The 16,667-nt window shown below is 40.3% G+C and overlaps 1 protein-coding gene across 3 annotated transcripts in view; it reads left to right on the forward strand.

Annotated features, from left to right (window-relative positions):
- Positions 1-1,482: 1,482 nt before the first annotated feature.
- fbrsl1 (fibrosin-like 1) overlaps positions 1,483-16,667 on the forward strand; it is a 369,210-nt gene continuing 354,025 nt past the window's right edge. For all 3 annotated transcript variants that reach the window (XM_084359201.1, XM_084359200.1, XM_084359206.1), the window contains exons 1-2: positions 1,483-1,636; positions 2,055-2,168. The gene's annotated coding sequence lies outside the window, so the exon portion shown is untranslated. The remainder of the gene's footprint in view (positions 1,637-2,054; positions 2,169-16,667) is intronic.

Genomic DNA, 16,667 nt, shown 5'->3' on the forward strand with positions numbered 1-16,667 from the left:
ACTAAATATTATCAATTGAATGTGTTCATGCTGTTAAATGATTATCTGTATGTAGGGCACTGGTGTAACAGAACTGATCCAAACAAATAAACATCATTTGTGACACCTTCTACAGGACATTTCACCCTAACTAGGACAAAACTCCTGGCTAAACAATAACCACACGCAGACATATGCACACACTGTGACAGGCAGTGACCTTCCATGTGGGTGAAAAAGCAATGCAGCAGGTGAAGAATGTCAAAGCCGGCGGGTGGCCGTCCGCCAGGGGTCAAAGGTCGCAGTGTTTACTCGTCACAGAGATAACCTGTGATGTGATGGCAGCTGAGGGCGCCTCGCTGACACAACAATAACAAAAGAAAACAGTAATGGCATGTGTCAAGCACTTTCCACACGTCAGAATGTTCACTGTGGTGAAGAGCTTCCTCACTGAGATGAAAACAGCATACTCGACAATTTAGATGCAAAAAAGGAGTCACTCTTTTTTTATTATCTTCTAATTTTATCCAAATTGGACTGGAACTGTTTTTGGTAAAAGCAGCAGATTGGCTGAAACAGATCATTAACTGATGCTCGTCTCCGCACATGTCACAGAACTTGTGTACTTTTAGTGCCTTGAAGTGATTAAAAAAGCAACTCCGGACAAGCAGTAGCACTAGTTTTTTAAATTCAAAATCAATGCAGATGAAGTCAAAGCTTTGTAATAAAAACAGCAATAATAAAGCAAAAATGAATAAATAAAAAGGAGTTTGGCCTCAGTGGCATCAGACTGAACTGTGGTATTGATAGTGTAAGCTGCACATCAGACTGTTAAACTTGTGTATGTACAGGACCCGTGTTGGCCTTTTTATTGATGCAGTTTTGTTGATGTCCTATTTGTCAGGTAATCGATTACAGTACTGCAAGGCAGGGCTGCAACTAATATTTATTTCATTATCTATTAATCTAGAGACTATTTCATGATTCTTGTTCATTGTTTAGTCTATAAAATGTCATAAAATTACGAAAAAAAGAAACAACTAATCCGTTACAACAAAATAGTTGGTGACTATTTTCTTTAATCAACTAATCCATTCATCAACTAATCGGATTGATGACAGGATGCCCTAAGCCTAAATTTTTGGTTTAACTTTGATGAAATGTGTACTGGCACAAATTAACAACGATCACAAGCTTTAGTGCGCCTTTCTGTCCTGTCCTGGGAACTGCGAAGTAAATGTAACCAGGGTTAATATAGCCTTCAACCAATAAATAGGTGACATGTTACGTAATTATTAAATACAATGATTACTAATAAAGGTCATTTACAATTTACATTCATTAAAAAGTAGTTCACAGTTCATTTCTGTAATTTTACTTTGTGTACTATTCCTTTAACGCGTGCAGCGGTAACAGCCAATCAGGTAGCTGCAGCGCCACGTACTGGAGAGACAGGAAAAATAGAGCGAGAAGCTGCAGACAAACGGTCGGTTGAGGAGGAGAAGCTAACTGAGGGAGGAGAGACAGAAAAATAAGTATAAAGAAGTGAGCTTTTGAGGAATGTGAAGCTTGGTTTTTCCTATTTTGTTGGATTTTGTGTTCACCTTCCGTGTACGTTGCTGGATGCTGTGTTTTATTTCTTTCCAACAAGGATTTGGTGAGTTAAAAAAACTGATATTTTCTGTGTTAATTAGCGTATTATCTCTTGTGTTTTCAAGCTAAATGTGCAATGGAAAATGCTAATAGCTAAGCTAAGATAAGCGTGAACGACTTTATGTTTAGTATTTTATGGGTTTTTATTTGTATAGAGCGAGTTCAGAAGCTACATGCAGACGCATGGTCAAGTTTAGCCTCTAGTAAAGTGAGGAGGATGGCCGCCGCCATGTTGTTACGCGGTCTGGACTGAATCGATAATAAAGATTTATTTACGTGCTTGTTCAGCTCAAGAGTACCTTTTTGTTAAGAAATATGCAAGACTAAATATGTTTATGTATGTTGCCCTGTTGTATGGCTGTACAACAGGCCAGGTTTTTATGTCTAGTTGAGATGATCACTTGGTGTTTGCCCACCAGCAGCGTGGAAAAGAAGATGGCGAGCTACCCAATGGAGAAATGGAGCAGATGAGAGTCTGTCTGTGAGCCAACGTACACTGGAGGGACAAGGACACTGATTCAAACACCTGGATCTTGGTAGGACTACACCCTCAGTAGAGTGCTGCTTTTCTTTCTTTTAAAGGGCCTATCGAAGGACTGATTACACGCTGAGTTGTGGAAATTTGAGTTTATTGATTGATATTGATCTGTGAAAATTCTGTTTTGATCTTGTTTTAAGTTTTATTTTATGTTTTCATCTATTTTGTGCCCAATTGGTAATGCAAACTGTTGTGTTGCTATAAGGACTAATGTATTGGTTGAAATTAACTACTGAGATGGTAGAAAGAATAAAATAGGCCTAACTGAGATAAAATGAGAACCTAGAACTGAGTCAACTCAAAGAAACAACAAACTAGAATTAAGATAACAATTTAAAGGATCCCAGTTGAAACATGATCTATTAAAACTTATCTCATGGTCTGTTGTTCTTGAGTACTAGTCTTAAAACTGCTCTTCCGAACCTAGAGTCTAGTCCTAGCTATCTGTTAATATCTACAGTGCTACATAAATATGTAGTTAACATGTTTTCACCTGTGTCTGTTGGTTGGTTGGTTTGTTAGCAGGATTACACAGAAACTTCTGAACTGATTTCCATGAAACTTGGATGGAGGATGGGTCTCTGCCCAGAACAGACCTCATTAACTTTTGGTGCATATCTTTTTATCTCAGTTTCTTTAACATGTCAACATTTTTTGGGGAATAATGCATGCATGCAATTAAAAGTTTAATTAGGTGACTACTATCTATGAATAAGTACAATTTGATGAGGATCCTAGCTCTGGTGAGCTGTCGAGTTTGATATTGGATTAGGCTTGATTGAATTAAAGGGGATTGTTGGGCCTTGGCAGAGGTATTCATTCTACTGAGTGCCTTCCTGTTGTTCGATATCTTACATAAACTCACAGAAATGAAACTTTTCTCAGCTCAAACAGCACAATGTTCCATATAAGAAGACAATCCCACCTGTTAAACTCTTGCTGCCCTTCCGTCTTTTAAGAGCTTCCCGTCTGTGCAACAGTTCATGCAGGTACAACATCAAAGTGGGAACAGGGCTATGACAAGCAGAAATGGTCAGCGGGGAAACCTTTGTTAAGCTGAGTGAAACTCAAACTAAAACCCTACACATGTATTAGTGATCACTCCAACACAAGCACAAAGAGCTTTTCATGACTTCATATTCCAGGCATGCCTCAGTGGGTGGAAAACAAGGAGGAATCCAACCAGGGCGCAATCAATACCGCAGCTTTTATATGTTGGTGGGGTTTTTGTAGGGTAGTAATCTCTTTATGGATTCATCAGCTGTTGCCACAAAGCCCGATCCCCTGTTGGTCTGGTGTCCACACTGTGACCATGGTGGGATAAAGACAAAGGGAAGAGGAGCACGAGGGCGACGCTATGATTGAACTCGAAGCTGCAGCACTCCCCAGCTGTAACACAAACATCAGCACTTCTTCTGGGTTCAACTCCTAGGTGGTCCGAGGAGAGCCTTAAATCAAGTCTCCTCCGACAGACTTACGACGTCAACGGCGGAGGTATTTCACTCACAGGCTGAAGCTGGATGTTGACTTTGCAATAGAGGGAGCTGTTAACAACCATCGACATAAGGACCACAGACTCAAGGAATCGCTCCCTGGAAAGCCGCACTTAGCTCCACTCGCCCATTTTTCAAGTGCAGACTGAATTCTGTCATCTATAAATTTCCCCATAAAGGAGCTGTTGTGTGTGTCTGTGTGCGTGCGTGTGTGTGTGTGTGTTCGCGCACGTGTGCTTTGGCATTTGCAGCTACTAGGCAGCGCATGCCTTTAACATACGGGATAATATATTCATAGGTCTATTTTACTCTCATGCATAACACAATAGAGATCCTCAGGGCTTCATTTAATGAAGACCAGCTGAACACACATTTACACACAGGGTAGCATGTTCTGTAAACTGCCAGGAGAGCTCCACCAGCATTCATGTATAGTCCAAAGATACTATGCTTTTGTTACCGTTCGCACTGTTAAAGCTACGGGGAGAGGGGAGTTCAAAGTTCTCCAGTCTGTGTGGGGATGAAAGAGGCTGTCATGAAAGCACCAAGAGGACCTCATCCATAATGAATGCAGGGAGGAGGTGAATTAACCAATGAGGAAAGGTTCTGCAGGCGTACAGTCACTCTTGCAGATTTCAACCGTGACCCTGTTTTACTGTCATTCTCTACAATGGTGATTGAGTCAGAGTCAGTGTTTTAATACTCACTCTTCTGTGTTTACCGTATAATTTTTCCTTTATACTTTTACAGAAAACTTGATAAGTGGTGAGAAAGTGACATGCCTCACTACAAAGCAAGCAAATTATTTGATGAACTGGTTATTCTTTAAGATTTAAGACTGAGAACTGGAAAAGATCACTAGTCCAGACTGAAGAGGCTCCAACCCCAAATGTCATGAGCAAAATTCCAGAAAGGTTTCCGTTCTCTGGTAGTTTTTTGTTGAGTTGATTGAAAGTTGCATTTTCTCTGCCGCTCATCACCAAGAAGGCTTTTTCACAGCCGACACAGGTGTTTAATAACAGTATATGGTTCTGCTGTAATCAAGTGAGAAAGTGTGACTACATGTGCGTTTCCAGCCACTTGTTTATATGCATGTTCAATTTTCACATTGAAAAAACCTGAGTGGAAGCACCGAAAATCTATAAAAATCCCCAAAACGTTTTTTTTTTTTACACTCGGCTGAGGTGGAAAAGTGTAGTGATATAAGCAAAATATGACATGTAATGGAAACCGATTTAGTAAGCAAGTCAGAATGTATATGAAGCCTTCACTCCACTAAAGAGATGAAAAAAGCAGCGGACTAAAACATCCAGTCCGTGTTAAGTGATGTGAAGACTAACATTCATTGAATTAATACATGAAACATACAGAAATACCCTGTTCGTCATGATTTCAATATTGTTTTTGATCTTTTTATACATTTGTCTTCTACAATTTCATAATTGCGTCCGATCTCGATTGAATCAACACCTAATCATTGCATAATGGTAACGGAAAGTCTGTCAAAGTTTGCACTACATCTGGACAGAAACCGCTGGGCAGCATGCACCAGAACCCGGAGACTGAGCACAGACATTCATTTCATTATTTGCTCCTGTGCTGTTCCTAATGTGACATGTCAAAATGTCTTCTGTGAATTCACTTTGTTGTTCCTACTATCATCACTTCCTATATCAGGGTTTCCTACCAGGCATATTGGAGGCAGGCCACCTCGCCTTAAATAAGGAATGCCTTAGCTAACATGATAAAAATGAGTACATTTTATGAATGAAAGTTGACTTTTTGAGGAAATCACAAGAGAAGACACACAAGGATTTGGCTGAAAATCAAAATACCTAACCTCTGAAGCCCTTTTCAGTGCTTTATTTGATGACAGGATGTTAAATTAATAATGCAAGGAGAATCTCAGATTATCACTGTGATTGTGCAAGGGTAGTTTCCTATACACTGATGTGATACGACAAGAATCTCATTTGCATCCTCAAAATGTCTCGTTCATGGCAGTTAATTAAACTGATTGCTATTGTGCATAAGAGATAATGATTGAGATAATGCATGTATTACAGTGATCTTTAGAAGGAACCAAGATTTCAGATTTATGCCGAGATAAAAGTGATTGGAAATGTTACCAGGCTCAACCAAGGCCATATGCTTATATAATGTTAAATTGCCATCGATGTATGACCCAGTTAGAGTACAGGGAGCTGCCTGTATGTATCTGAACATGACAGTTGTTCAATTATAGCCTATAGTCCATTTCTCACATTGATTCAGACCAGTAATATCATTATGTCGATCATATACAACTACAAAACTGATTTTACAATTGTACAAGAACAAGTTTTTGAAATAAAAGTTATGATTCGTTAACTCAAAGTCAGTGTTTCAATATGGCTGCTGGTCTCTGTTGCCCATTAATGATTTTGAGATCTTCAAATGAGTGTTATTTAGTTTTTTAAATAAAAATGTCCCTAGTGTGCCCTTCAGAAACGATAAGAGGAAGCGCAAGTACCACAAGTACTGTTTAGAGGGAATAACATATTTGGATGAGGGGTTTGCTCTGCCTGCAGCTTGCAGCCTGTTTTCTAATCCACTGTTTCCACTCTCAACTTAAAGGCCTCTGCCAACAAGCCTCTCCAGGCAGATGAGTTGAGGTGCATTTGCTACCCTCATTATTTAGCCACAATTCCCCTAAAAGGTTATTATTAGCCGCAGGAAGGATGATTATGAAAATATGTTATTGTAGGGCAGGAAAGCCCTTAGGTCCTGTCAGTCAGTAGCAGGCTTGATGTTGTGCTGGCTGGAGTGCTGCTCTGGGTCCACAGCTGTGTCTTGTCTGTTGGCAGGATGTGTGCATGTGTGTGCGCATGTTTTCCGGTGTGTGTATTCTTAGTACGTGTGAGCGTGTCAACAATTTCTCTTGATCATCCTCAGTAATTTCTGAGTTGCACTCATGTAAAAGGGTGTTAATGTGTTAGTTTGCGCATGGCTACATGCATTGGGTTGATTGCATACGCTCTGCTTGTGCATGTGAATGCCGCATTGTAGGAATGTGTCTGCGCTCTAATTTGGGTTGGAGTTATTTCAGAGAGAGGACCCAGCTGATTGGCTGATTCTGCGCTGACATCACCGCAGGCTCTGAGGAGCAACAAGCTCGCCAGGATTTGTCTGTGACTCACGCTCAGTCTACAATCTGTAATGTGCCAGTTTACAGCACACAGTCAACAAACACTGGGCTTATATTATATGGCACAATGAAGGAACACATGGATGAGGCTACAAAAGGGCCTGTGTGCCCATCTGTACATGGGAAATAATTTCATTGGCCGAGTTTATCCTCAGTGGGAGGAGCCAAGAAATTACTTTTCAGAGGGATGGGGATTAAAGGATAAGTCTGGCATTCTTCCATATATTTCTTATTGATAAAAACTCCCATGAAAATAAACGCAACAATGCTCAGATTGTCTCTTAATAGTCTCAAAGTTTCATACCAAGTCTGTGCCTCTCTGTTCCAACTGAAGATATACATCTTTGAAAACAGGTCACAGAACTACACTTCTGTAGTTTTTGTCAAGTTTTGTAAGTGATGTTATGTTTTCACCCTAATCCTTATCAAAGTCCTTTAATATTGGGTATCTGCTGATCTGTTACTTACATGTACTGAATTGTTTATTGAATATGTATCTGACACAGATGCATATCATGAGCGTTATGATCTTGATCACAGGGATGAAAGATTAACTTTGAGAATGTGATTCCTGAAACGTGACACAATTAAAAGGGGATAACTCACTCTGTTGGAAACATGCAGCCCCATGCGAGTGCTTCTTTTACGTCATAAACAATCTTTGGCAGAGCACAGCAAAGATGCACAAAGGCTCTCGTTTTTTGGACAGTGATATGGCACAGAGAAATAAAGTAAATCAGACTTCAATTCTACATTTTGGTAGGATCAAGTCATCGTCAGCCTTATTTTTTAAATGGTAAAATAGACAAATCATAACATAAAGACAATGTAAGGGACTTATATTTGACTTTGACTTTATATTTGTATATATTTATGTAACAAATAGGTGTCAGCATTTTGTTACTTTCATCTTTTTTTATCATTAATCATGTAGTCACTAATAGGCTACCTGGCCAAAAACACCATAATCTTGTAAAATATGCAGTATAATTATTTAGATTATATATACAGTAATCACAGAAAAGCACCCATTAAAATGTACTTTCAGAAAGTGAATCAGCCCTAATAAAGATTGTAGACCAGGGCTGCCAAAGTTGGCACGCCTGATGTTTTTCTCAAAGGAAAATAAATAAAAATAAATTTAAAGAAATGACACTATGAAGCATCATTGTTTTTGTCAAGTAAAACGCTCTTTAAATACAGTATGTAGGATCCCTAATTAATGTTCATAATGAGACCAGTGCACACTTTGAGCAGAGAACTACAGTAGGTGTTTGGCCCTCTAAGGAAAAAGTTTGGGCAGCCCCGTTGAATACAGCATGCCTTTTTAAAACATGGTTTCACGACCATGAAACTCAGTCTTAAATGACTTAGCAACTACTGTATATACTGTAGTGCCTTCATCAAGCTTGATTGTCTGAAATTCTTACACCTACTCTGGCAATTATAGTTAAACAAAACAATTACTTCTGCTTCATAAATTGCTTTATCTCTGCAGTTAGAACACTGCTCTGCAAAACATTTGAGATTATTTTTAGCTTTTCATGCTGTTCGTTCTAGCTCAGAATATGTGTTTCTGTGTGTGCTCCCCACTGTACGTACTGCACCATCTGTCTGCATTATATGAGGCATCCTGTCGTCGTTTGGAAAACTTGGGAAGTTGGTTGCATGTCTCGGCACAGATACAAACTGATTCTACAGATTCTGCACATTTGTTTTTTGTAGTGATACAAGTGGCAATGTGGAAGAAACCAAATTGTGTGCAATAACTGCATGATGTGAACTTTCATCTCCCCTTTAGTCTACAAAAAGACTGACTCTATACCGTCATACAAAACCTGAGATACAAGACTCACAGCCAAATACTCTAAAAGTTCAAAGTTCAAAACATTTCTGTGAAGCTACAGATATATTTCTAGACTACATTACTTGACTTGACTTTCCGTCAGCTTGAGGGTGAGTTGATAATGACTGACTCTAAATTCTTTTGGTGAACTTCCTTTCATGGGGAAGCAACAGATTGTTTATGTAGTTATATCTTCATCTCCGCAAAATCAACAATGAGGGTAATTCAGGACTTACACATACAAAGCCACGTCATTTCCATGCAGTTTAGATGATGTTTTGGCACCGTAAGATGCGAACAGAACAAACCAAGATAACATAAAAACCCTCAGATGCTCAAAAATAATTTGTACAGATGGGTTTGCAAGTGTTTTAACTGAATGTCAAGCCTCATAGCGTCTCCTAATTTGCTACATAAGTAATCTGCTACTGTGCTTCAGTGCCAAGAGAGATGATTGAGCGGCTGTAATGATTTGTTCACATTCCACAGTTAGAAATCAAAAGCGGCAAAGGCTGGTTAAGTAACAGCAGTGAAACCACAGTCTGTCAGCTGTTTGGTACTTCAGAACAATTGTTTCATTTTCCTCTCATTTATTGTTGTTGATGTTCATTATTCCTGGTAGACGTTACAATATGTCAAGTGTGTCTTTCAAGGTCTGGGTCTGACTGTGCCAGATGTATGACTGAATACTGTTGATGCTGAAGAAAAATTCCTTTGCCTTTTATGCATCTGCTAGACAAATTAACTTTTCTTATTATAAGTTTTGCTCATAAATTAAAGAATTCCTCTTAATCAGTGTTCATGTTCAATTAGAATTGTTTCAGTCCTATCTCTTGCAGCAACAAACTACAGAAAAGGGCTCTTTTGCCACTTATTGAAGGCATGGAGTGGTTACAGTTAGATTCGTGTTTTGGTTTTGTGTGTGGTCAGCTGCATGTTGTTGTCGTTGCTGTTGCCGTGGCTGCTGCTTGATAATGAGCCTCTGGCACAGAGCTGCTGTCAGTCTGGCAGACAGACAGGCCTTCGCCCCGGTCACTGCCGCCTCATGCCATCTGGGTCCCTGCACTGACGGGGGAGGACAGGGACATGCCATTGGGAGGACACAGGATAAGGTCATATGCACACTGGCCTACTGACTGGCTCACAGTTTGAGTGACTGACTGACTTGGTTTTCTGTCTCAGGGCTGCATTGGACAGGTTTGGTCAGGTCTGAGTGCTTTGAGAAATGCCAAAATGCATCAGTGAAGATAACATCAGATACGTGGTGTCTGAGGTGTTGCTCATGACGTGAAGATAAATCAACAAGACTGAGTCGACGGTCATGCTGGCGGCTCTGTGAGGCTCTACTTCTGTGCAGTGGAAATTTGAGCTAAATGCTAATGTCAGCATGGCAATATGCTCTAAATAACAATGCTTGTGTGATAATGTAACCACGCTAACATTTTTCCATTAGAGCAAAACACTAAGTATAGATTAGGGCTAATGGAGATGTTATTAGCTTTGACCTGATGATGGTGAAATGGGGAAAATTAACGTGTGTACCAAGTCAGGCACTGACTGATACAAATAAAAATAATCCATTGACAGTCATCCCTTTGTTTTCTTCTTCTTCTTGTTTAAACTAAGGCTGGTGGGTGTGTTTCTAGGACTGACTAACCAGTAGAGGCAGAGGCAGAGCATAACTGAGTCCTGCCCACACCGGAGGCGACAAAAATTAATTGCTCTCCACTGACTTTGAATAGTGTTATGGTGCGTCATTGTCACTTTTGCATGCTAGCAAACGACAGACAAATGCCCAAAAGCTGCTGTGTGGGGAGAAGTACTACCAGCAACGTAAAGAACCCAGGGCTGCGTTTTCATAAGCTGCCCTATAAGTATGGCTACATGTAGCCAAATACCTAACGAGCTTACTAACTAGTTAACAAAGGGAAAGGGACACTGAAATAGACCAACAATACTGAGTTTGCCTTTATACCTTGTCCTGTCTGGTAGACATAAGGTGCTAAAATTACCCTTTGAAATGCTGCAATCTAATGGTTTTAGCTAGCCACAGGCATTTTGTTAGCATTTTAGCTTTTGGTTGTATAAACTGGTGCTTGTTGTCCCCTCCAGTTAGCTTGGTTGTCAGAGTATGATACGTTGCACTCTTTCTCTATAGGTTTGAAAGAAAAGCAAGAAAAGCAAAAGGAAGTGAACTCTGATGAATGTCAGGGTTTGGTCTGGGCTGTGTGCAGTCTACTGTGTGCTGTGGGAAGTTAAAATATTAAATTGCAGAATGAGAGCAGTAGGGACCAATACAGTAAGCTGTGTCCCATTGACTAATAAGGCTTTAAACAACTCCATCTGTGATAATCTACTAAGTTTCCACTAATGCGAACCATATGGAGCCATAAATCCTGCCAGAGATACTCAGCCTTATTTTGGACTGCATATTTGCAGACAACATACCGCAGCATTGACAAGACACTCCACAGCACAGCCCCTCCACATCCACACTTCTCAGATCATTATGCAGCCGCTCATGTAAACAGGCTCGTCCATGTAGAAATACTGCACAAGCACCGACGAGCTGACCTCAGATCTGTCATTAAACAGGGCTCTCCCCCTCAAGCCGAACCCCCACCTCTGCTTAATTATGCATGTGGGCTGAGCAATCAGTCTCCCTGTACTGTACTGTACACTCCATCGTGCTGCTTCCTTGAGCTCGCGAGCTGATTATGAAGCTTTGGCAGTCCAAGCACTTTGAATTATTTAAATCTCTGTTAAGCCTGCCGTACATACTGTATATCAATGGAAGAAATGGATTATGGGTTGACATGTTTTTCCTCTGGCTTTGCCCCCCGCTTGCCTCTTCCTTCCAACCTGACAAACACTCCACGCGAATCATAATTCAGTGCCTTTCAAGGAAATGGCAATTTTTCTAATTCCCTATTGAATCATGTTTCACAGTGGATGTTGCTTTTAGCCGTATTGGGGTTGAGATTACGCTGTTGGATTAAGGATTGTTTTTTTGTGTGCAGAGTTCTCACTGTGTAGAAAGGTCCAGTGAGAGACATGGAGAGGGCCTTTGTGCACCCAGAAGTGCCCACCCTGGAGAACAGGGCTTTTCTAAGAGAAGCCTTCATGTGGGTGGGCTGTGGAGAGGTGATGGATCCCCTTTTCACACAAACCCCTTGAGGAAAGCGCACAATCAATATCCTGCTGTCTGCCTCCAGTGCCAATAAATGAAAACACGGTGGCGTAAAGAGATGAATAAATAAAGGGGGGCACTCTTTTTTACATTAGGGGCGGGCTTGTACACAAAGCCGAGCAGATACTGCATTTAGAAAGACTATAATAGACTCTTCGTCTCTCAGCGGGATGCTTGCTGCAAATTTATGTTTGCAGCTAACAGATTTGTTCACAGAGCAGGAAACAAGCAGTATTTATTCAGTGACGTGCAAGCTGGCTCAGATTTGTATAAATGTTTCAATTAAGCCTTGAGAAAATCGATGCCGTAACATTTCCTCGCCGTTCTCTCCGTCTGCAGGTTTGCCGCGGTTGACAGCTGCAGCTTAGGTGTCAAGATCGGGTGTTAAATTTGTAAATAGGTCTTTTTCCTGTCAACTGACATGAAATTACAGCTGGGGGGTAATAGAACAGAGGAGCTGTCTGTCAGGTGGGGAAGAGAGGGAGGAGGAGAGGCCAGAGGAGAGCGACGTGCCCATCAGGGCGGATGAGTGACAGGGGATGAGAAGCTCTTCAATCCTCTGCCACAGAAATGAATTCACATCTCCTCAATTGCACCATTACTGGAGAGAGAGCAAAAGGAAGGCTTTATGCGCTTTTCGTGCAGTCAAGGGAAACCAGAAGTGGGGCTTGCTGTGTTTTACTTATCCTTAAGTGCTTCATAATGGCGATAATACTGTATGTCTGCTCAGTTGTATGACTATGCTAATCCTGTAAGTAAGATTTCCCTTGTGGCGAAGTAAGTCTGGCAATCACTGAATTCACACACTTGTGCTCAGATCTGACAAAGAGACTCCACATTGTCCTCAGTATTAGCACTTGAGTTTTCACCAGTTATATGGCAATATATCTGTCGCTGTCAAATGCTAATGTGAAAAGAGTTGGAGCAGACAGATAACAGTTGATGGAATTTCCCGACGTTGTGATGTGCAGATACTTTGCACAAAAATATAAGATTTGTTATCGCCAGGGGTCTGGCCGACACCCACCCGCTAACATTCAGAGGCAGTGTGAACACGCAGAAGTTATTTGGTTTCTGCCGCCTCCATTATGAGTCCCAATTCCAGCATATAAAATGAAGTAATTTCTCTGCCATCACTGGCACTCTGCCCAAAGCCACTGACAGTTTTCTGTCCTTTTGTGCCACAGAGCTCTGACAAGTGACAGGTGATCTATGGCTGCTTGAAGGCTGGGATCTAAATCTGAAACGAGCTTAGCCGCGGCTCGCGAAATGAGAATTGATAATCGAATGATGCTGAATGAGGGGGCCTGTCAGTACATTGTAAGGGAGCTGACGGATTTAGTTAAGGGAGAAGGAAGGCATGGCGGATGAATTTTGGCAGGATAAAGAATTGCTCAGCGCAGAGAGAGAAGCTGATCCCCCTACAGCTATTTCTGATTTTCTTTGAGTGTAAACATGTTGCTAGTGTTCTAGACGGATAACTGAAGGGGTACTGAGCATATTATGATCACATCTTTATAAAACACAACAAGACGGGTTAATTGTTGTCTGACCCAACCTCAAGGCCTGTCTGGTTCATGACTTTAATAGTAGAGTGTAGAGTGACAGCAATGATGAGAGACAGAGACACAGAGAAGGGAGATTTTATGCGACCAAGGTCACGATCCAGGGTCAAACCCATAATGTTTGACTTAAATAGTTTGTGATTTAGCCTCTTATGTCAGTGAATCTCCACCCTCACATTTCTCTTACACTGTTTGTATGATTCTTAACTACAGTCAAAGGTATAATATGTGTCGTTTCCTGTTGAGTGTGTACTTACATTACCCTAAAAAGATTTTCATTGGCACGAGTGGTTGTTTAACAATGAAGGCAACAACTCCCATGATTCCATGCTCCTTCACGACATCATCAGACTGACACTGACATGATCAGACATCATTTGTTTTTTGTTTGATTGAGAGGCCCCTAGATGTGGAAATTTCATACTGTGTTTAATACCAGGCTGACTGTGAAAGTGCCTTTTTATGTGACAAAGAAAACATATTCCCATTTGGAGGCAAACTCTTGACGCCATGAATTAATTATACTTAAATATTAATAAAAACAAAATGAATTAGCTTTTACCATGATTAAACTGTGAGTGAATGAGAGTTTCTTACATTCTGACTGAGTCTAAATTGACACAATGACCACAGGGATTAAAGTTTTCACACATGAAAATTACACAATAAATTAAAGAAAGATAAAGGGACAAACACATATACTTAATTACTTTTTTAATGCAGTTTTATTCTCCTGACTGGTAAAAAAACTATCCTAAACCCCCTAATAATACCAACCTGCCTTTAGCCGCTTGACATGTTGCTTTTCAGTAACACTATTTCCCTGACAATGATGTTTGCTAACGTGAAACATCCAGGTAAACACACAGACGGTATGTATTAAAAGGTAAGCTAATGTTAATGTAACATTATGAAGGCATGAGGATGTTAACTTCTTTCTCGCAGAATTGTGTGCAGGAATATCAAATTACAGTAAATCTTCCTGTTGCAGGAGGAATATGCCAACAATGATTTCTCTGCTCAGTCAGTTAATTAGTTTGAGTATTTTACTGAACAAACGAGTGAATACAGCTAAAATGACTGAAATGTATTAAAAAACAGTAACTCAATGACCGAGTGACTAAATCTAATGCTGGTTTCATTAAAAGACTAAAAATAAGTCACAGCGAGGTGCCAAAATGAACAGTGCACCCTATCATTTAATCTGTTATAATGTTAGATGTTTGACTTATGATGACCTCCCCCTCTTTTTACTCACTGCTGGTCATAATCATCATGAGCTGGGTTGACGACACCCACAACTGTCTCATGTTGCATTACAACACTCTGAAGACACTCATGACTCATGACACACTGTGGATATTATGACTGCCAAGGGGATGCGATATGACAGCTCTTAGTGCTAAAGATATTTTTGCTTTTCTTGGACCGTGTATCCCAGTACCTCTTAGTGTCATACTATCTGCACTGTAGAGCGTTTTGCAGTGGTCAGGGAATTAATTGGAGGCTGTGTCTACGCAGTTTTGTGAAGTCACATTTGAGCCTCGTAAAATCCCTCAAACTCCAGCGGAGAATGGAAACTCTTGAAATATTGCTCATGATAGTTGTGGGAGGATTTCTCCCAAGTCTGTCAGAGGTCTGACCTCTCAATATCAGTTTACTGGTTTTCTAAACTTTTCTTTGGCAGGGAACCCCTCATTGAGGTCAGAAAATTCCCCATGAAAACTGTTTATACTGTGTTTGAGAGTTTACAGTGGTTTACGGGATAATAAGGCAATGCTTCACAAATCATGGTCCCTCTCTTAGCTGTTTAAACGTCTTCTCATGCAGATACAGTGAAGTGTTGTCGTTTGTGCTGTCCAAAAGCTGCTGGAAGCAGTTATATCAGTCAGCTATAATTACATTTATCTTGTCTGGTTTGGACTTTTAGAGGGTTTTCATATTGAGGAGAATGTAGTTAAGTTTGTTGATGTATTTCTTAAATCGAGAGTTTTGAAATCAGACTGCAGTTTGAATGCTTACTTTTTGTGCAGGGAAATATAAACTAGGGAATAATGAAACTATAACTATTGTATATTTTTTCGATATTCCAAAAGAAGAGAAAACAATTTTGGGACATATTTGTGGTTCCCGTGGCAGTGGTTGACTGACATTTGAGAGCTGGCATTGTGAGGGTACGGGCAGTCAACCTCCACGATGCAACACCAACTCAATGCCCTGTATGTCCTCTGAAGATGCCATTACATCTGTAAATTACTTTTGAAAAGTACGAGAAGGAACTTTGTGTTACAAAGTTTGCTTTGTTTCACGATCATCGTATTACAGTTATTAATCTCACATAGTAACACACAGATATATTACCTCATCACTATGCATCCTTTAAACAGCTGTGTTTAAAAAAGAAAAATAGTAATGAAGGTTATTCATAGTTGCTTTAAATTTAGAAGGCTGCCAGATAGGCTAATTAGCTTCCGCTTGGAAAGTGTTAGCACTTCTGGCAGTTTTTCGACATTGGCCCTGCACACTTTGTTCTATATTCATCCTGCACTGTACATAGGAGAGGTTTCCAGTGTTAACAGGTCCAATTGTGGTGATAGGAGATGGTGGATAAGGCTAAATACACAGATATATAAGATGTGTTTAATATTATTCAGCTCAAACTACTAAAAACTCACAGTCCAAATAAAAACAGGACAGTACAGTTATACTTCTCATAAAGCCTTTTCAAACAGAGCTCTCGGGCAAAACCTCTCTTGTATTATCATCTTGTTTTATTACTGCTTGAAGTGTTATGAGTATGCAGTGTCCATTCAAAACATTACACATATCACAGCTATGTGAATCATAAGAATTGCAAAGCTCCCAAGTGATTGTAGCTATTCACAGCAGTGATTTCAAAGAACCAAAGCAGTAATTGTGCAAATCTCTTTCCTGGAAATAGATAAGGGTGAAATGATAAACGAAGTCGTTATTAATGCCTGTAAAGTGAGGCCATAGATTCCTATTATAGATATAATTTTCATATGAAGTGTTACCCGAGATAGTTATAATGTTCGCTGCAGTGATGTTCAGTGCAGTTCAGTGCCATTATCTTCCCCCATCATTCCCCTTCCCTGAAGTACCTGCCCTTATCAGACTGCTGGATACGGTCCTGTCCTCCTCTGCAGTGTCGTTAACAGCACCCCTGTGAACGCCCGATCAATCCACCAGGGCTAG

The sequence above is a fragment of the Pagrus pagrus genome (genome assembly GCF_965226575.1).
Source record: "Pagrus pagrus genome assembly, chromosome: 8".
Taxonomy (NCBI): Eukaryota; Metazoa; Chordata; class Actinopteri; order Spariformes; family Sparidae; genus Pagrus; species Pagrus pagrus.